The sequence below is a fragment of the Pseudophryne corroboree genome, chromosome 3 (genome assembly GCF_028390025.1).
Source record: "Pseudophryne corroboree isolate aPseCor3 chromosome 3, aPseCor3.hap2, whole genome shotgun sequence".
In the NCBI taxonomy this organism is placed as follows: Eukaryota; Metazoa; Chordata; class Amphibia; order Anura; family Myobatrachidae; genus Pseudophryne; species Pseudophryne corroboree.
This window is the reverse complement of record NC_086446.1, coordinates 183,092,384-183,114,517: the sequence shown is the minus strand read 5'-3', so window position 1 is coordinate 183,114,517 and position 22,134 is coordinate 183,092,384. Positions and strand designations below refer to the sequence as shown.

General features: G+C 42.6%; 1 protein-coding gene across 1 annotated transcript in view; it reads right to left on the bottom strand.

The window, feature by feature from the left end:
• Positions 1-22,134, bottom strand: part of LRMDA (leucine rich melanocyte differentiation associated) — a 1,251,204-nt gene that overhangs the window by 778,757 nt on the left and 450,313 nt on the right. The window lies entirely within an intron of this gene.

Below are 22,134 nucleotides of genomic sequence, written 5' to 3'. Positions count from 1 at the left end.
CTTGTAGACTGCAGGGGAGAGCCAGGGAGCTTCCTTCCAGCGGAGCTGTGAGGGAAAAATGGCGCCAGTGTGCTGAGGGAGATGGCCCTGCCCCTTTTCCGGCGGACTTCTCCCGCTTTTTCTGGAATTCTGGCAGGGGTATTTTTACACCTATATAGCCTCTAGGACTATATATGATGTAGATTTGCCAGCCAAGGTGTCTTATATTGCCCTCAGGGCCCCCCCCCCCAGCTTCCTGCACCCATCAGTGACCGGAGTGTGAGGTGTGCATGAGGAGCAATGGCGCACAGCTGCAGTGCTGTGCGTTACCTTGTTGAAGACTGAAGTCTTCTGCCGACGATTTTCCGGAACACTTCTTGCTTCTGGCTCTGTAAGGGGGCCGGCGGCGCGGCTCCGGGAACGAACACCAAGGTTGGGTCCTGCGGTCGATCCCTCTGGAGCTAATGGTGTCCAGTAGCCTAAGAAGCCCAAACTGCCACCAGTTAGGTAGGTTCGCTTCTTCTCCCCTTAGTCCCTCGCTGCAGTGAGTCTGTTGCCAGCAGATCTCACTGTAAAATAAAAAACCTAAATATACTTTCTTTTTAGGAGCTCAGGAGAGCCCCTAGTGTGCATCCAGCTCAGCCGGGCACAAGATTCTAACTGAAGTCTGGAGGAGGATCATAGTGGGAGGAGCCAGTGCACACCAGTAGTCTAAAGCTTTCTTTATAGTTGTGCCCAGTCTCCTGCGGAGCCGCTATTTCCCATGGTCCTTACGGAGTCCCAGCATCCACTTAGGACGTCAGAGAAAATACAGCAGTCAACACTTCTTTACTCCCCCCAACAAGGCTCATTACGCCATCTACAGATGGCAAAACTTTTCAGGAAGTGAAACAGAAAGCAGATCTTTTTGTTCTTCTGTTATCACTTTTTTCCATACTCAGATATGGGGAAGAGCAGGGGCGTACCAGAACTTTGTAAGCCCCATATCAACACTTTGAAGGGGCCTTGTCCCAATGCTTCTAGAGAGGCATTTCTCCACAGCAGTTGTGCACTTTATGGCCAATAATTGTGCCCTAGTTTATTTTCTGAACCATACCAGTACCTTAGTCTATGTTATGACTTAGGGGTACATTTACTAAAGCTTCTAAAACAAAGAACAGGTGCTGTCTGTCATTTCTTTATTGCCGTTTAGAAAATGATAGACAGCATCTGATTGGTTGATATGGGCAACATCATCAGTTCTGTTTTAGAAGATTTTGAAAATTTACCCTTAGAGTAATGCCCTAGTTTATTTTCTAAACCATAGTAGTGCCCTATTATTTATTTATTAACAGTTTCTTATAAAGGTTGAGTATCCCATATCCAAATATTCCGAAATACGGAATATTCCGAAATACGGACTTTTTTGAGTGAGAGTGAAATAGTGAAACCTTTGTTTTTTGATGGCTCAATGTACACAAACTTTGTTTAATACACAAAGTTATTAAAAATATTGTATTAAATGACCTTCAGGCTGTGTATATAAGGTGTATATGAAACATAAATAAATTGTGTGAATGTACACACACTTTGTTTAATGCAAAAAGTTATAAAAAATATTGGCTAAAATTGACTTCAGGCTGTGTTTCTAAGGTGTATATTAAACACAAATGCATTCTGTGCTTAGACTTAGGTCCCATCACGATGATATCTCATTATGGTATGCAATTATTCCAAAATACGGAAAAATCCGATATCCAAAATACCACTGGTCCCAAGCATTTTGGATAAGGGATACTCAACCTGTATAGTGCAGCAAATTCCTTTGCGCTTTACAATTGGACACATTATGTCACATTGTAGGACTGCCAGTACACATTATGCAACAAAGTACCCCACACCTCTCAACATGCGATTGCTTGAAGTCAGGACCCTCGGGGTGTTGTCTCTGCTGGAGGGGGTGTGACCATTGTTTGGGGGTATGGCCTATCAGTACATCCCCCATTTTTGTGACTTTAATGGCATGCCCAGTGCTCCCCAAGCAGCCTGGCAATCCCCTGCTCAGTTTCCTGCACTGTTTTCAGAGATCACCCAATGCTTTGCTGTACAGAGCAGTGATGATCAAATGCTCCCAACCTTCCTCCCCTGGACTGTAGCCCAACTGTCTCTGAAATAGAGACAGTTGGGAGGTATGGAACCTCCAATTCACATTATGACATGCAGTGTCCAAAGTTTGTATTATGCCACATTACAATTCCCCAAGTTCATATTATGTCACACTATAGTACCTCCACTTCATATTGTACCACATTACAGTAGCACCGTTCATATTATGTAAATTATAATGAACTCTGTTTCATTTTACGCCACATTACAATGAGCTGGTCCAGGGACATAACTAGATGCATTGAAAGCTCAAAGGCAAAAGTTTGCAAGAGCCCTAATGGTAAAAAAAATAGGAATTTATTACCTTTTCTCGTAGTCCGTAGTGGATACTGGGAAACTGTACTTTAGTACCGTGGGGTATAGATTGGGTCCACTGGAGCCTGACAATTTAAAAACCTTTAGTGTGTGTAAGTGTGTGCTGCCTCCTCCCTCTATGCCTCTCCTACCAGACTCAGTCTAGGAAAACTGTGCCCGAGGAGACGGACATACCATGAGAGAAGAAACATATACAATAGCGGTGAGGCAACAAGCCAACACACAACCCAACGAAACAGGAGCGCTAACTGAACAGAGGATAGCGACAACCAGCATACCAAGGACAGCAAAGCTAATCCCACATAGCAAAGGGCCCGCAACTGCGGCTCAACCAACACTCGCAGCCAGTAAACAGAATACGAAGCACTGAGGCGGGCGCCTAGTATCCACTACGGACTACAAGAAAAGGAATTACCGGTAGGTATTAAATTCCTATTTTCTCGTCCTAGTGGATACTGGGGAACTGTATTTTAGTACCATGGGGAAGTCCCAAAGCTCCCAAAACGGGTGGGAGAGTGCTGAGACCCCTGTAAAACCGCCTGACCAAACTGAAGGTCATCCTTGGCTAAGGTGGTGAACCTGTAGAACTTCACAAACGTGATCGAAGCAGACCAAGTAGCCGCTCGGCACAATTGTAAAGCTGAAACACCCCGGGCAGCCGCCCACAAAGTATCCACCGACCTTATCGAGTGGGCCTGAATAGACGTCGGCAAAGGCAGAGCCGCGGAAGTATAGACCTGTTGAATAGTTAACCTGAGCCAATGTGCATTAGATTGCTTATAAAGCCGGCCTACCAATCTTGGAGGCACCATAAAGGACAGACAGCGAGTCAGATTTCCGAAGATGAGCCTTCCTTTTGACATAAATCCCCAGAGCCCTCACCACATCCAAGAACTCTGGGACCACAGAAACATCAGCCAACACCGGAACCACAATCGGCTGATTTACGTGAAATGCAGACACCACTTAAGGCAAAAACTGAGGCCAGGTCCTAAACTCAGCCCTATCTTCATGAAAAATCAAGTACAGGCTCTTACAGTACAAGGCCCCCAATTCAGAAACCCGTCTTGTAGACGCCAACGCCAGCAACATGACGGTCTTCCAAGTGAGAAATTTAAATTCCACCTTCTGTAAAGGTTCAAACCAGTTTGATTGAAGAAATGACAAAACCACATTTAGATCCTATGGAGCCGTGGGAGGGACGAAGGGTGTCTGCATATGAAGAACTCCTTTTAAGAAAGTCTGCACCTCCGGCAACAATGCAAGTTGCTTCTGGAAGAAAACAGAGAAAGACAAAATCTGTACTTTGATGGAGCCCAACCGTAGGCCCATATCCACACCTGCTTGCAGGAATATCAGAAAACGCCAACTCAAAATTCCACGGGAAAAACTTTTCTTCCCTCACACTAAGAAACGTATTTCTTCCTGATACGGTGGTAGTGTTTCGATGTAACCACCTTCCGGGCCTGTACCATAGTGGAAATAACCTTGGAAGGAAGACGCTTTCTGGCTAAAATCTCCCTCTCAACTTCCCAGCCGTCAAACGTAGCCACTGTAAGTCTGGATAGACGAATGGTCCTTACTGAAGAAGATCCTTTAGAAGCGGCAGAGGCCAGGGTTCCTCCAGAGACATGAGTGGTCATTCCGAGTTGATCGCTAGCTGCATTTGTTCGCAGCGCAGTGATCAGGCTAAAAAACAGAAGTTCTGCCTATGCGGCGCAATGCGCACGCGCGACATACGGGCACAACAAATTATTTTGTTTTGCATAGGATCTAGCAATGTATTTCAGTCACACTGGTTGCCGCAGAGTGATTGACATGAAGTGAGCGTTTCTGGGTGGCAACTGACCGTTTTCAGGGAGTGTTTGGGAAAACGCAGGTGTGCCAGAAAAAACGCAGGCGTGGCTGAGAGAACGCTGGGTGGGTTTGTGACGTCAAGTCCGGAGCTGAATAGGCTGAAGTGATCGCAAGCGCTGAGTAGGTTTTGAGCTACTCTGAAACTACACAAATTTTTTTTGCATGCACTCTGCGATACATTCATTCGCACTTCTGCTAAGCTAAAATACACTCCCAGTGGGCGGCGGCATAGCATATGCACGGCTGCTAAAAACTGATAGTGAGCGATCGACTCGGAATGACCCCCATGGTCAGGAGGTCTGTGTACCAGGCCCTTCGAGGCCATTCCGGGGAAATTAGAATTGCCTGAATGCTTTCACTTTTGAATCTTTGTAGAACTTTTGGAATGAGCGGGACTGGAGGGAACAGGTAAATAAACTTGTAAGGCCATAGCGCCGTCATCGCGTCCACTGCCACAGCCTGCGGATCTCTGATCTGGAACAGTAACGGCGTAGCTTCTTGTTGAGATGAGAAGCCATCAGGTCTATCTGCGGACACCCCCACCGTTGAACCAATTGTTGAAACACCTGAGGATGACGGCCGGATGGAGGTTGTGCCTGCTGAGGAAGTACGCTTCCCAGTTGTCCACTCGTGGAATGAATATGGCTGAGATGGCCCTTGTGTTGGCCTCCGCCCAGAGGAGTATTTTTGACACTTCTCATATCGCTGCTCTGCTTCTTGTTCCTCTTTGTCAGTTTATGTATACCACAACCATGGCGTTGTCCGGCTGAACTTGGATGGCTCGATCCTGGAGAAGGTAGGAAGCTTGAAGAAGGGAATTGTATATCGCCCTGAGTTCCAGGACATTGATCGGTAGTGCAGATTCCTTACTCCACTACTGTCCATGGAACTGGGTCCCTTGAGTCACAGCCCCCCAACCAAAGAGGCTGGCATCCGTTGTCAGTAGAATCCACAACTGGGTACTGAAAATCCGACCATCTACCAGGCGAGGGACTTGTAGCCACCACAACAGATAAATCTGTGATATCGGAGACAGGGTCACCGTCTGATGGATGTGTAGGAGAGACCCTGACCACTTGTCCAGCAAATCCAGCTGAAAAGGTCGGGCATGAAACCTGTCGTATGGGACTGCCTCGTATGCGGCCACCATCTTGCCTAGCATGCGTATGTAAAGATGTATTGAGACCTTGCAGGGTCTGAGCACTAAGTGTACCATAGCTTGGAGAGATAAAGCCTTGTCCATAGGGAGAAACACCTTCTGAGAAACCGTATTCAATATCATCCTCAGGAACTGAAGACGCTGGGATGGTTCCAAGTGAGATTTTCGAAAATTTAGGATCCATTCATGATCCGTCAGAAGACGAGTTGTCAGGTCTATGCTTTGCAGCAGATGTTCCCTGGACATTGCCTTTATCAGGAGATCGTCCAAGTAGGGGACAATGTCAACACTTATCTTGCGCAGTTGTAGCATCATCTCCGCCATGACCTTTGTGAAGACCAGTGGTGCTGTAGAGAGACCAAAGGGTAAGGCCTGGAACTGGAAGTGATTGTCCAAGGTGGCGAACCTGAGGTAAGCTTGATGAGGAGGCCACATAGGGATGTGTAGGTAAGCATCCTTGACATCTAGGCACACTATAAATTCCCCTTCCTCCAGACTGGACACCACTGCCCGAAGAGATTCCATCTTAAATTTGAATATCCGCAGATAAGGGTTTGACACCTTCAGATTTAAGAATGGCCATACTGAACTGTCTGGCTTTGGCACGACAAAGAGACTGGAGTAAAACAGAGGAGGTACTGGAACCACAACTCCCATCTGTAAAAGTTTCTGAATGGCTTTTTGCAAGATAACTTTTGCTGCAGGTAAAGCTGGCAAGCTTGACCTGAAAAATCTGTGAGGAGGAAGTGTTTGAAATTCCAGCCAGTATCCGTGAGAAATGAGGTCCCTCCCCCAAGGATCACGGCAGTACTTCGCACGTGGGTGAAGTGTTCGAAGGCGAGCAGCTACTGGAAAGTCGCCCTGTTGTTGAAGCCAATCGTCATGTGGAAGGCTTTGTGGTAAAGGTTACGGGGGTTTGATCCAAGGAAACTACAGCTGCATGTTTTCGGGACTTACCACAAGAGCATTGGAGGCTCCTCGGCCTCTGAACCTCGCCACACGAAAGGACTGGAAGGAAGGTCCAGAGTAAGGGTGCCTAGCAGGTGGCGCAGCCGACGGTAGACTTACCCACCATTGCCTGAGAAATCCATTTATTTAATTTGTCACAAAACAAGGCATCACCTGTAAAGGAAAGATTTTCCAACCCCTTTTTGTAATCAGCCTCCACTGACCATTGACGTAACCATAGAGCTCTGCAGGCTGAAACCGCCATAGCAGTAGTACGGCCATTTATCTGACAAGTACAATTCCTCATCTGGTTCTGCCTCTGGATCAGGTATGTTAAGAACCTCCCTCACAGCATAAATGAGGGCCTCCACCCCGGGTGACAGAGAGCTGTCCTCCTCCATATCATCAGTGTCATCCACATCAGGTTGATCAGAATCAGACTGGAGCACCTGTGGAAGTGAGTGTTTTTGTGAAAACAACAGAGGGGACTGAGAAGCCTTTCTGTTATCTGCAGCTTTAGCCATACAATCTACAGACTGTCTTAACACCTGTCTCTCCTTCCTAGCTGCAGCCAGTTCTGAAGTAACATTAAGAATCATGCTCTTAAAACCAATCAGGTGCCTGAGAACTGCCCCCACCTTGGGGATAATGAACACTTCACACATGAGGGACCCCTCAGAAGAAGGGGTAGAATTACAAGTAGTACATATAACTTTGTCAGCAGACATGAGTTTACAGTGACAATACAGTTAAACCCACTGAACACCTCCACACAGACCCTAGAGAGCCCCTGCAGTGACACAGAGAAAGGAGACCAGCACACAAACACAGCAGCGCAGTGTATAATTGTATATAAGGATTACACTATCTACTGTGGCAGTGAGCGTTTATGTGTGTATGCCACCGCTGATGCGCTCTTCCCTGCTATGACCCCCTGGTAGCAGTACAGAGTCTGAACAGTTTGGGTCCGTGGAGGAGCAGCTTGCATTGAGCCTTGTGATCCACAGCAGCAGGAAATGGCCTTTCCCGCCTCTGGTCCCGCTTCTCTGGTTTCTCATGGTTTCTATTAAATTATACTGGCTGGTTACATCTTAGACACATTAAAATAACATATCATGTCAGATGCTGAGCACCCAGTGTGGTCCGCGGCAGGCACCGCAGCTCATAGCCCGTGGCCGCCGCGCGACATGCCGCCAACTGCAGCGGGGACCCGCTAACCGGGACCTCAGTGTTAACACCGCACCTGCGTCTCTTCGGCATCTGTTAGAGGATGGCGGCTTGCTACTGCTGTGTGCACACACAGTGTGGTGTGTGAAACAGCACCTCAGGAGCTCAGTATCCTGTCAGCAGAGATTACGAATCATTAACCCTCAGAAGGATGGTTTGGTCCCCCCTCTAAGTCCCACGAAGCAGGTAGACTGGTTGCCAACCAGTAGGACCTGAAAAAAACAACACCTAATATAAAACCTAAGTAACTCTCTGGAGCTCCAGAGGAATGCACCCAGCTCCTTGGGCACATTTTTCTTAACTGAGTCTGGTAAGGGGGGCATAGAGGGAGGAGCCAGCACACACATACACACACTAAAGGTTTTTAAAGTGCCAGACTCCAGTGGACCCGATCTATACCCCACAGTACTAGAGTACAGTTCCCCAGTATCCACTAGGACGTAAAAGAAATGAATATAATGCATAAGTTTGACAGGGAAGTTGGGCCCCTCTCAGCTCTGGGCCCCATAGCAGCTGCACTACCTGCACCTATACTAGCTACGCACTCGGGGAAGAGATATTTTAATTGAGGGCACCAGTAACCTCTTTTGTGAATGGATTGAAGCAGTGAGGAGACGAGTGATAAAGGGCTTTTCACTGCTACGTGTATAGAGCCGTCAGAGTGACAACTCTTTTGTAAAGTGAGTATCTCTGTGTGACCCAGTATGTGTATCAGACCCTCCTATGTATGTGTCAACTGGTGCATGTCTGTGTGTAGTTAATCTCTGGAAATAAATCACTGACACCAGTGGAAAAGATCAGAGTACCCAATAACTTACAATGATGACAATTTACATCAACAGTCGATTGTATTTTATACAGTAGATTACAGAATAAGTATTTCTGTAAAAAGCAATTGATCTCAGCTGTGTTAATCACTAGTTATTAATCAATTATGTACCAAAATCACATTCTTTGATTAACAACTTCAGTTTCTGTGGTATCTCAAAGCAGTCAATAGAAAAAATAAAAAGGGATGCGGTCATGTAACCGCCGCTCGGGATCCCAGCAATAACCATGATTACGCCGGCATCCCGAGTGATCACACACTAGACAGTCGGCATGCCGGCTAACAGGGACTATTACCACTCGTGGGAACAGTACCTGTAGAGAGTGCAGTGAGATACCGAGCATGCAAGGGGCTCTGTTGTGCCCCCCCCCCCCCTTTCCATTCTGCGGTTGAGATCCCGGGGTCGGCATGCTGACCTCCAAGATCCCCATTGCCAGTCTCACAGCCACAACCCAATAAAACAGTGAGTTTAAAATACTAGTTCATACGGACATTACTATAAATAAGCAGAAATATGAAATAATGCTCCTAAAGAAACAAGTACATACCTTAAAAAAAAGATCCAAAAATATACTGGACTGCTCATACACAAACCGAGTCATGATCTTTTCGACAAACAAAATAGGAGTTATGTCATATGCTCTAATAGCATGGAAACATAAGCTAATTAACTCAATTTACTGACAGTTTATGAAGCAAATGGAAGAAGTCATTATGCCTGTCCACACCTGTACAGCAGGTGACAGGTAACACACATATGCACCTCTCGCTACAGCATGCTTGGCTGCTCTCATTCCACTGAGAATACTAACAGCTTCTTTGATTCACCTGAGCCCAACCACTTATGTGCAGTTAGATATTAACCCATATTATGCTAGCTGACACCACTTCAGTGTAATAGCAATTAATTATACCGAATGTATTTTCGTAAACTTTTGTTAATCTTTAAAACAAAGCGACCAATTTCTGATCCAGTCACAAATATAATTCTTTCTAATTATGTATGTACTAGTTACTAGCCCATCAAAATGATGGAACATAACAGTAATGTCGGTGCCGGCGGCTATGCGCACCCGGACGGAGCAACACTTGCTCCATCGGGTACAATCTAGTGGCTCCCAGGTGCACAAAACACTTGAATTTCCCACATAAAGGCGAGCTGCAGCATTAGTTTTTAATTGCATAGGATTTTGAAAATGTGGATTTTACAAATAGACAGAACATGAATGCAAACTGCCATACAGATAACTTATTGCTGGAAAGATTCATCACTCTTGGGCATACAAGATGCATAACATGCAATCACAGGGTAGTGTGGGCCTGGGAATGCGTATTTACCATTCCGGACTACTGTATATTCACAGGAGACGGACATGGTGGTAGTAATACATCTATGGAGAAAAGACTGTTGCTGTGAAATGGGGGATTAGTTGTGAGGCTACACTAGTATGGGCAGTACAGGTGAGGTTTAATAATAATATGTGCTTTCAGAGAGCATTTCATGGTTTAAAAAGACTGTGGAAGAGTCTGTTCAGGTGTGGCAGAGAATTCCACAAGCGGCACAGGAGTAGTATTGCAGGCAAGAGTGAGAGGTGGATATCAGAGAGAAGGTGATGTGTAGATCAGAGATAGATCTAATAGGGCAAGATAGAGGTATTTTGAGAGGAGACTTGAAATCAAACTTACCTACCTCTGATTCCTCCTCTCTGGGAGAAGCCCGGAGACGAGACATTGCAGGGAACTTCGGGGGGCGGGGCCTGGCTAGGACATAATTAAGCCAATTTGCGTCATTTTATCCCCTTACCCACCCTATAGACCCGTGAATGCCAGAGACTATTTATCCATCCTGCCCGCTTTACTAGGGTGTGGGCAGGATACTGGAGATGTGCCTGTTCTTCTGGGGTGCGGGGTGGCTACCTTCAAAATCGGGAGCTTCACGCAACTTCCGAGAGAGTAGGCAAGTATGACTTAAATATAAGGAGTTATGTTATCAAGGGCTTTGTAGGTAGGGTTAATAATCTAATATCAATTCCCGAGGCTACTGGGAGCCAGTGCAGAAATTTGCAGATGGGTAGTGTAGATATGGAATGTAGACAGATGGAGAGCAGACAGGCAGTTTTGCCACTGTCCAATTTAATGCCCACTGAACATGTCAAGGGGACACAAAATGAATTTCAGCAAGTTAGAGTGACTATTACCGTGCGGTTGTTGATTTCACTTTCCATGAGAGCAATCTCCGGCTATAGAAGCTCCTGTTGCTTACTCTTAATAATATCATTGCCACCTCTACAACCCACTAAATACCTTCCAACTGTCCCAAGTTATGAGTGACAGTACTAATTTGAGGGAGCTGTTCAGCTGATCAGGACACTTGACATGTGCACAGTTGGGGAATTAGCCCTGCAGACGGCAGCCCATTTAATACTCAGGGTATTGGAGACACAAATGCGCGGTATTTAAGGATATGGTGAGTAGCATGCTGTTGCCGAAGTGGCATGTCCAATGTTTTGTATTCATACCCTCTTCTGTGTCCCAATCTATGAAAACTATAAGTTTATTTCATATTGACTACTGTACATTGTATCATAGGCAAGTCCTGGTCATTATAGAAAGAAGGAACATAGTAGAGCAAAAGAGCTTTGGTATAAACAAGAGCTATAATGACGGAGATTTAAAAAAAAACAACACTGATATATGGGTATGCAACAATTTAAAAAAAATATATATTATACTGCTCCTGTGCTGTTACAGGTCTTTATATACATGGTACATGTTTACAGACATATGTGCTAATAATAAGCATTATTACATACATTATAGGAAAATCCATAGAAGCATACAGCTTCTACAAGGGATCAAAGAACAATAGGAACATAATTTTCCAGAGCCGTCCATTGCGCTGTAAGGGAAATTATTTTAAGTGCTTAATCAAATTCCGCAGTTCATGAGAAAACATCATTAATTCTCTAATTTGATCTCTGGCAAATTACACAAATATTTATTGCTAGGTTATTCAAACTATCACAGCTTTTCTAACAATAGCCAGGGCAGTTTTATTACTGGAGTGGCATTAATACGCTTATCATTGCCAGTTCAAAGCAGATAATAAAGTGCTGACACATTTATTATCATTATTAATTAACAGTTTTGTAAGATGGAATTGAATCAATATGCTGCTCCCATATCATTTTAACTAGTTATGCAAATCACACATTTAGAGGCCCAGCAGTAGGGTGTAAATGGAGTTTAAAATTAATTTCACACTTCAACAGTATTACCTTCTTACTATTGCACAGTAGTGAAAAGAGGACAAAAATAAAAATCTTATTAGAGACTGGGTGGTGGGTATTACGCTCAGAATGTATTCCCTTTGAGAGATATGTGGCTGCTTACTATTGCACTGTAAGAAGAGGATAGTATAATTATATACTGTATGTTGGGCACAGGGTCACAGTGTACTGAATGGATTAGCACCTGTGACTTGCCACTGTCTGCGCCTACTACTTTTAGTGTGTTGCCCTACCCTTGCCCCTCTGATCTGTCCTACCCAGTCTGTGGTGTGATATTAATGTTTGTAATTAATGTTATGGTCTCCTGGAATACATATGTATTCCCGGTGGATGGGAAGCCGGCTGTCAGTATCCCGAGAGCGGCCTCCCCTTCTGCCAGAATGCCGGTGAGCACTACAAGTCCACTTGTAGGCTCGGTGGCTCGCCACAGGATCTATTCCCACTCTATGGGTGTCGTGGACACCCACGAATGGGAATAGCCCGTGAGCCGGTATTCCGGCTGTCGGCATTGTTAGCTGGGTCACTAGCTATTGTGGCAGGTTTTTTTTCCCTATCAGTCTTCCTCCTTTCCCAACGCTTGCACCCCCCCTTCCTCCAGTCTGTCTCTCTCATCTATGTACCTCTCTCCCATCTCTGTCCCCGATCTGTAGTTCTTATCGGTCAACCTCTACCTTACAATTCTCTACCTGCTTACATGTGCTGCTGAACTAGTCATTTGCCCCTATTGTTGTCACAAATAAACTTCTATGGCTTATTCTCACTTGCCTGCAGGATAATGGTCTACAGCAAATGGTCCCAACAGTAATTAGGTTACTGACTATGAAAGTAGGCTGATTTATCAAAGATAACTTACACAAGATAAAACCTAAGCTATTTTGATAGCATTTTATATGGGGTTTATTGTGGGTTATTGGGTTATGATGATTTGTTAACATTAGTGGCAGCAGTTCTATAATGAATAGAGTTTATCACTGTAATTGTGGATTCCTTTAGCTGTGGAATTGCCCAATGGACAAGTTTCTGTCAAATATAATATTAGAACTTACTTTCAAAAAGCAAACACAGCACTGTTCAATAGGCGAACAAATTAAGTATAGATCAAGGACAATTTGTTTGTTTTTTCCAGACATGATAGTGAAACACAATTTCCAGTATTAACTTGATATTCCACTGCGGCTCCATTATAAAGAAAAATACCTCCATTTATTACAGAACCTAAAACCACTCACACTGATAAAGACATGGTCCTTTATAACGATTGGAACTGTGACACCGATGTCTCTGCCCCATGTATGACTCTACCACTCTACACGGTGCATGTTTGTAAAACAAGTCTGCCAAGCCATCGTTCACTCTGTATCAGGTTTGTTACAGAAACTCCGGACTCTGAACATGGCAACATGAAATAAAGCACTGTCCACTTATACTCCTTTCACACAGAAAAGTAATTTACGGATCAAGCACTTTTACCTGGACATTTGCCGATCAACACGGGTCCTTTTTCTAAGTGAAAGGATCAACTGGGTCAAAATTGTCAGGACTTTGACCCTAGTTTTAACCAAGGACGAAGATCCAGCATTTTTGACCTGGGTTGACCCTTTCACACATGAAATATACCCGAGTAGAACTGCTTCACCCGGTAAATAGCTTTTCTGTGTAAAAAGGGGGCTTAGCTGAGGGTGGCAAAATGACCCACCACTCAAATGCTGGGTAAAAGAAGGGATTTAGGGACTTTTCTGTGTAAAAGTAGTATTAGTATAATAACATTTAAACACTCCAGTTATTTCACGTGTATTACTTGACTCAGAAATACTACAGGTGTATTCAATACCTGTCAGGTCCTTTCTGACGGAAAGGACCGGACAGGTGAGTATTCAATGGGGTGGCCAAATCTGACTGTCGGATTTGGCCGCTCCCGACAATTGTCAGTTAGCTGCTGAGCACCGGTCCATGCTGCTGCCGCTGCCAATACTCACCTGTCCCCACTCCTCGCCTCACATGCTCGCCGTCCCCGCACCGCGGCTGCACCTCCAGCCGCCTCACGCATCTCATCTCCTCGGTTCCGACAATGTTAATCCGACTTTAAAAAAACACGTGGATCCGTGGCTAATCCAACAATCCACATGTTTTCCGACAAGTCGGAAAAAAACAGCCAGTATTGAATAGGTTGGAACCCCTTCCGATCTAAACCTGTCAAAGCTGCTGACTTTCCGACAAGACGGTAGCTTCCGACACTTTTTTAATACACCCCATAGCCATATATATATATATATATATATATATATATATATACACATACAGGTATATATCTCTTAATGTAAAAAAACAAAACAAAAGTAACTAGCACTATCAATGTAGGGTATTTTAATACTACAATCCTAGTGGATATAAACTGTCAAAGTCAAAATGGGCCAACTCCAAATCTAGTACCTATGTGCAGACAGCAACATAAGTGAATATAATATACGAGTAGATTCCAGAAAAGGACACTTACTGTACAGGAACAGAATTTATATGCACATAAAAGTCATACAAATATAAATTATTTTCCAAAGATCATACTGTCCTTCAAAAGGCATCCATGGGGAGAAGTAACTCGCACGGCTGCAATCAGCAGAAGTTACTGGGATTAGCAGCTCAGATACAACACAACTCCCTTATGATCCTCAGCAAATATGTCAACTTAAGAGACATCTTTTACGGCATCCTAGCTGATAATGAGATGGTGCTCTGCCTTTCGAATTAGACATAATTACCACAGAGATTAAAAAAATCAACAACATATGTATGTGGATTTGCTTTAATACATGTAAAAAGGTTGTGTTATGAAGTTACACACTATAGGACATGACATTCAGTAGTGAAGAGGTTAAGACACTAGCCAAGCTCTGCATTATGCAAATTTCTAGCAGCCTTACATTAGCTCGGCTATAGCAAAAGGTGCCCAGTTAAGAATTCCCTGACAAGAACTGCTAGCATAATTAATTGTATTATTACACCCCTGAACTGAAGGCAATTAATTATCTCCTACAGAATAGTAGTGAGAATTCATCAGTGGAACATGCTAAAAAAAATAAAAAAAATCACACATACATACTTTACAAACATATTAAAGAATAGCAAAAGGAAAAACTCCTGGCGCTATGATTATACAGGTGTGTAAGCAGCTCTCTCAGGGGTAATTGGTATTTCACCCCTGAAGTAGAACAAGAAGATCAAAAAATGAGAAAGCGCTATTCACATCTGATGTGGATTTTATTTTTCATTCATTATCAGTTTTTACTAAAAGCACATTAAATGTATTCAGTGCCGGCCGGCAATACACAAGAAAAATAATAAAATATTACAATAAAATTAATAATATTCTAGACATAACTTTTCATCTGCATATTGTGAGTATGATGACTCTAATTTATACTGTATCTAAGTTATAACAATGCACATAATGTATTAGCCCGAGGATCCTCTTCTTATCCTCAGATATTTTGTTACTATTATGCTCAGGCAGATGGTAATCGTGTGTCTTTATAACAATATTAGACAATGCTTATGTCCGTGCGTTCCAAATTAATGGAGTGCGTATATGAAGAATAAATTAGACAGTCCTGTTGTTGATTTATAACGGATATTAATTGCAGTTTATGAAAGAAAGCTGATATGAATATGGTCACTGTACCACAGTGTATAATTGAAAAGTACCGTATTTGAAACCTCTGTTCAGACGCAATGGTAGAGATGCTTCTCCTGGCTGAATGTAGGCCTTTAGTTGGAGTTGAACAGGTGTCCGCTCGTATCCACGGTGTGTTTGCTTTTTCCTCCCGGCCGGTGTGCACCACCCTCGGCCTTATCCGGAGTCCGTGTGCGGTTGATGGAGGGATTTTTCTCACCTCCACAGGAACTGTGTTCAGCTGGCCGGCTGATGAACTCGGTCTGCAGTGTGCTGTGACCGGAGATGCTGACAGACGCGTTTCTCCGCCTATTAGTGAATATCGGCGGCTTCCTCAGTGTCACTGAGGAAGCCGCCGATATTCACTAATAGGCGGAGAAACGCGTCTGTCAGCATCTCCGGTCACAGCACACTGCAGACCGAGTTCATCAGCCGGCCAGCTGAACACAGTTCCTGTGGAGGTGAGAAAAATCCCTCCATCAACCGCACACGGACTCCGGATAAGGCCGAGGGTGGTGCACACCGGCCGGGAGGAAAAAGCAAACACACCGTGGATACGAGCGGACACCTGTTCAACTCCAACTAAAGGCCTACATTCAGCCAGGAGAAGCATCTCTACCATTGCGTCTGAACAGAGGTTTCAAATACGGTACTTTTCAATTATACACTGTGGTACAGTGACCATATTCATATCAGCTTTCTTTCATAAACTGCAATTAATATCCGTTATAAATCAACAACAGGACTGTCTAATTTATTCTTCATATACGCACTCCATTAATTTGGAACGCACGGACATAAGCATTGTCTAATATTGTTATAAAGACACACGATTACCATCTGCCTGAGCATAATAGTAACAAAATATCTGAGGATAAGAAGAGGATCCTCGGGCTAATACATTATGTGCATTGTTATAACTTAGATACAGTATAAATTAGAGTCATCATACTCACAATATGCAGATGAAAAGTTATGTCTAGAATATTATTAATTTTATTGTAATATTTTATTATTTTTCTTGTGTATTGCCGGCCGGCACTGAATACATTTAATGTGCTTTTAGTAAAAACTGATAATGAATGAAAAATAAAATCCACATCAGATGTGAATAGCGCTTTCTCATTTTTTGATCTTCATATTAAAGAATAGGTATATTTTATTTTTTTTGCTCACTAGTATTACAGAAAACAAAAATGTTTCTTATCTCAAAGTGCAGCTACTGATCAGATGATATACATTAATTCCCCCAAATTTCATACATTTATAATAACGGTGATATGAATTTTCTGAACATTGAGCTTGATAAATTTGGAGATGTGAGTAAAACCATCAATGAGGTATAAACATCACCTATCATTATCTACAGGCACAACAGTTCTTTACAGTTACTTGCCTACTGGTGCAATAAAGTGGATATCTACAACACTGAGGCCTCACTGCAAACATTAAGTATTAGGAAGAAATTTGCAGCTCCAGATGTATCCTCATATCATTGCTCAGTGCGCCAAGTCCCATGAGACCCTGCTAGCGATGAGTCTTTTATGCTGATAATACACTTGTATATCTGAGTGTGGCTGAGTCTTTGACTCTGTATACAAAATGATACTATGGAGCAGCTACAGCTTTTTCCAATACAAGTTCCGTTGTGCTCCGTACACAGACTCTGTCACACACAATACATAAGTACTGCATATCAAATTAATCATCACAGTCTCCTGGTACGTTCTAGTCATGTTGTGACTAAGATGTATTTTTGGCAAAAAACAGACTTTGGATGCTAGCAGAGTTGCACGGAACCTGGCAAATCTCTCATGCCAGTCATCTCACGCTGTGTGGCGAGATGTACGAGGACACATCTCTATTCCCAGGTAACAATATGCAAATTAGCAACTCAGCTTCACAAACGATTAGTTATTACAGAACATTTGTTTGAAAATGTAACCAACGGTAAAGTCCATACCCGTTCTGTTTCTGCCCTCGGGGGCATGGTATAATTATTTCAGCTTGCTGCCCTTGAAGTAGCGAGGCACCCGACCCTTTACACAGCTAAACCTGATTACGATGGGCGCGATATGCACGATAACGGGGATCATTTTAGACAGGAGATTGGGCGTGATATATCATTTGAATTCCACCCATAGAGTTGTTTCCTATCTGCATAGCTTTACAAAGGTGTAGTTCAAAAACTATCCATAATCCTAATCAGTGATGCGAAGATATACAGGATTTAACATAGTTAACACTGATAAGTAACAAACAGTGTGATACATGATAGTGATACAGTATGGATGTCTGCAGATGAGATTCTATTTCAGAATTTTTTCTTATTGAACAAAAGTTATTAAGTCAAATACGTGTTTTCTAATACCACATTAAATATATAATTGGGTGAAGCAGTTTTGTTTATCACTCAGGAGCAGTCTCTTTATACACTTGACATACTGGATCATAAGCCCCACCAAGAACGTTTTACCTTTGCAATCTGACTGGACCAATTTGCTATATGTATTATCAAATGTCTATTTTCCTTTTACCTCTTCGTCTGTCTGTTCTTGCCCAGTCTTATTTTATACTACTATTTTGTTATCAATTGTAAAATCCTGCACAATCTGTTGGATCTATAAATGTTCATAAATAAATTAGGCCACTCCTGATTGGCTGCCCATTTAGGCTGCTCTACAGAGTAGCCGGTTTGCTTTGCTATTAAAAAAAAAAGTTCTTTAACCCTTTAGACTAGGAGCATAGATGGTCATTCCGAGTTGATCACTAGCTGCATTCGTTTGCTGTGCAGTGATGAGGCAAAAAAACTGCATTTCTGCGCATGCGTATGCGGCGCAATGCGCACGCACGATGTACTATTACAACGGCCGATGTAGTTTTCCACAGGGTCTAGCGAAGCTTTTCAGTCGCACTACTGACCGCAGAGTGATTGACATGAAGTGAGCGTTTCTGGGTGTCAACTGACCGTTTTCAGGGAGTGTTTGAAAAAACGTAGGCATGCCAGAAAAAATGCAGGCGTGGCTGGCCGAACGCAGGGCGTGTTTGTGACATCAAAACAGGAACTGTATAATCTGAAGTGATCGCAAGCGCTGAGAAGGTATTGAGCTACTAAAAAACTGTGCCGCCGCTCTGCGATCCTTTCGTTCGCACTTCTGCTAAGCTAAAATACACTCCCAGTGGGAGGCGGCATAGCGTGTGCACGGCTGCTAAAAACAGCTAGCGAGCGAACAACTCGGAATGACCACCATAATCAGAACTTCGTGTGACCATAGCAACATTGTGAAGAGATCCTCTCCCACATGCTACTACAGACACCATTCTCCACAGCAGATTTTTATTTTATGCCCTGTAATAGTGCCATCAGTTCACATTATGCCACACTGCAATGACCCCAGTTCACATTGTTGGGCTCCAGGATTACACTCTCCACACTCACACCCTATAACTGATCTGTTACTATACATTAGGACAGTACATGATTTCAATTTCTCTCTCTATCCATCACAGTTTCCTTCATTTTGTTTTCATTTTCTATTTACTGACTGGTTACTAACTGAGATCTACTCAACAGCCTATTACTACTCGATGCCCTACTGACACTTGACTGAAACGTTAAAAAAAAATTATGTTAACCCCTGCTGTTGTTGGTTACTTTGGTTATGCCATTGGCTGAACTAGAGTACTGGGACTGCTAAGGGACATTATTTTTTTTTAATGTTACTGTAACCCATAAAGTCTCTGTTTCAGCTCATATAAAAAAAACTATATATATATATATATATATGTACATGAGCTCTGAGGACTCTCCTTCCCATATTCTGTCTGCAAAACAATATGAGAGAAAAGTGGGGAAAATGGTTTCCTCATACCAAAAAACTGAAGTAGTCATTCTAGTCTATTTAGCTCCCATACATTACATACATACACACACTAGCATTAATTTTGCCAGAATCCAATTAACCTACCAGTATGTTTTCAGATTATGGTAAGAAACTAGCACCCAGAGAAAACCCACAAAAAAATGGATAGACTATACAAACTCTGCACAGATAAGACCATAAGAAGTCATCTTTAACAAGCAATAAAGGTGTAATGTCAAACATTTGAGCAATTTAATTGCCCTATTATATACTATTTTTTTCAAGATCAACAATTGCAATAGTGAATTTTGCATATTTGAACCTTTTACAGGCAGTGTCAGTAGCACAGTATTAAATGATATGTGCACTTAATATTTAGAATCAAGTTCTCATGTTCTAGCGTGGTATGGGAACGGTTACATATTATGTAAGTATACATTCTATTAATAGGCTAAAAAAATCTTATTCATTCAATTTGTAGTTCAAATTTAGTAAACCCATACAGGGGAATGATAACCCATTGAGTTATGTTTGCTTTTATTATATTACTTACTTAACATGTTGTTTGACAAAGGAGTAAATGTTGTACTTTCTTACGAAATTATAATTAAAAGTGCAATATGAAAATATATCCCAAATGAAGAAATGGGTTTGACATGTTATTACTGCTGATAGAGTTACATCTATGTTATACCTTTTAAAATTAATGGATCTCCAGGACACAGAGACAACAGACCAATTTTGGGATCCTTGTAGAACATTTATGAAGATGAGATTCCTAGTTTTATAATTTGAAGGTTAATTACATGTGCAATAATCAATCATCTCCTTTTCAATACACAGTCCCCTGAGGCAAACATAAATAAATTAATAATAAACCCATGGAAAATTGAAAGCAAAAATAGATAAAAAAAATAAAATATATTCATTCAGCTCAGCTATTGCCTTTAATTATAATTTCAGTGAGCATCGGAGGGATGTCAGAGCTGACATCTCTTTCTGCTTTTCAGAATTACTCACATCTATATGATTTAGTAATTGTTTTCACTGTAAAGTTATTGGAGCAATTTTGCTCTCTCTATTCCCGATCAATTCCACCTCTCCAGGGCGCACTTGAAAAGTGATATTTGAAAACGGGCCCCTGATAGATAACGCGGTTAAGCAGCAGAAAAGACAAGCAAACCTAATCCTGCACAAATTAGTTCAGCTGCCAGCAATACTTTCCCACAAAGATGTAAATTATGTTGTCAAAATCAGGCCCTTTCTGCTGTAGCTTGCTGCTCAGCTAACAAGAAACCACTTTGGCTTTATAAAGATGAGCAGAAGCGCTTTCTTGCTGACAAATGTGCAAATCTGCCAGTTCAGCACAAACAGGGCGACATGGGAAGAAGGGACACTGCAAGAGGGGAGTAAGCTGAGAGTAATTTTCTATTTTCCGTCCTAGTCTTTTCTTTTTCTATTATTATTTACTAGATTTAATAGTTACTTCTGATTTACAGTTTAACCGGATTTCACTTCCAATGTAAGACAATTCAAATATTTTTCTTTTGCCCAGTCCAAAAATAACCTATTATTTTTTTGTTAAAAATCCAGACAACTTTTGCAAAGATATTTATCTAGATATGAAAATTCACTAATATAGATTAATTTAAAAACCAGGAATTCACATGGTTTTCTGTCCTTGTGGACAGGGCTTATGCTATTTGTACCACCTTTAGTAATGGGCAGTACGGATGGTGTAATGTTAAGCATTACTGTGTCACAGCACTGAGGTCATGGGTTCGATTCCCACCATGACCCTAACTGTGCGGAGTTTGTATATTCTCCATGTACTCCGGTTTCCTCCCACAATCCCAAAAATATACTGGCAAGTTAACTGGCTCCCAACAAAATTAACCCTAGTGTGAATGTGTCTGTGTGTACATGTGGTAGGGAATATAGTTTGTAAGCTCCACTGGGGCAGGGACTGATGTGAATGGGAAAATATTCTCTGTAAAGCGCTACGGAATATGTGTGCGCTATATACATAACTGGTAATAATAATAGTTTAGTACCACTGCCAAATGGCATACATGTATACAGGCTACACAGTCTAGCTTACACTGTACAGAAGGCACTCATGTTTACATGTGTTAAGAAATAAGACCTCTGCGTAGACAACTGATGGGCACTGTGTGAAGGCAATTATAGTATATAGACAAAAATGATTGGACAACCCAGTGCAAGTGAAATGAAATGCTCATGCAGCAGACACGTGTTTGTGAAGGTATAAAACGAGTAGAAAGGCACTGATTAGACCAGTGATGGCTAACCTTGACACTCCAGCTGTTGTTGAACTACACATCCCAGCATGCCCTGCATCAGTTTTGCTATTTGGCAATTCTAAAACTAATGCAGGGCATGCTGGGATGTGTAGTTCAACAACAGCTGGAGTGTCAAGGTTAGCCATCACTGGATTAGACCATTTGCTAACTAAATGGCTTGTTGGAAGGAGATAACAGAGTTCGAAAAAGGGATCATCATAGGCTGCTCGATTGGAGGTATGAGTGCGAAAAGCATTATGGATGTTAGCAAGGTTCCCAAATCTACTGTCTTTTGTCAGTAATGCAAGGAAGAAGAACAGTCATTGCAGGAACACACCTCAACCCTGGAAGACCCCCAAAACGACAACCCAGGGACCGGAGAGTGCTAACCAGGGAGCTGCATATGATTTCCAAATGGTCACAAATGTGCTGGTTTCACAAGAACACTTGGTAGTGAGGACCATGCCCTTGGATGTTATGGGCGAGCAGCTGCTCCTAAATGTCTAAGTAGAAGAAGAATTTTATTCACATAGCCTCTCTCTCAAACAGGAC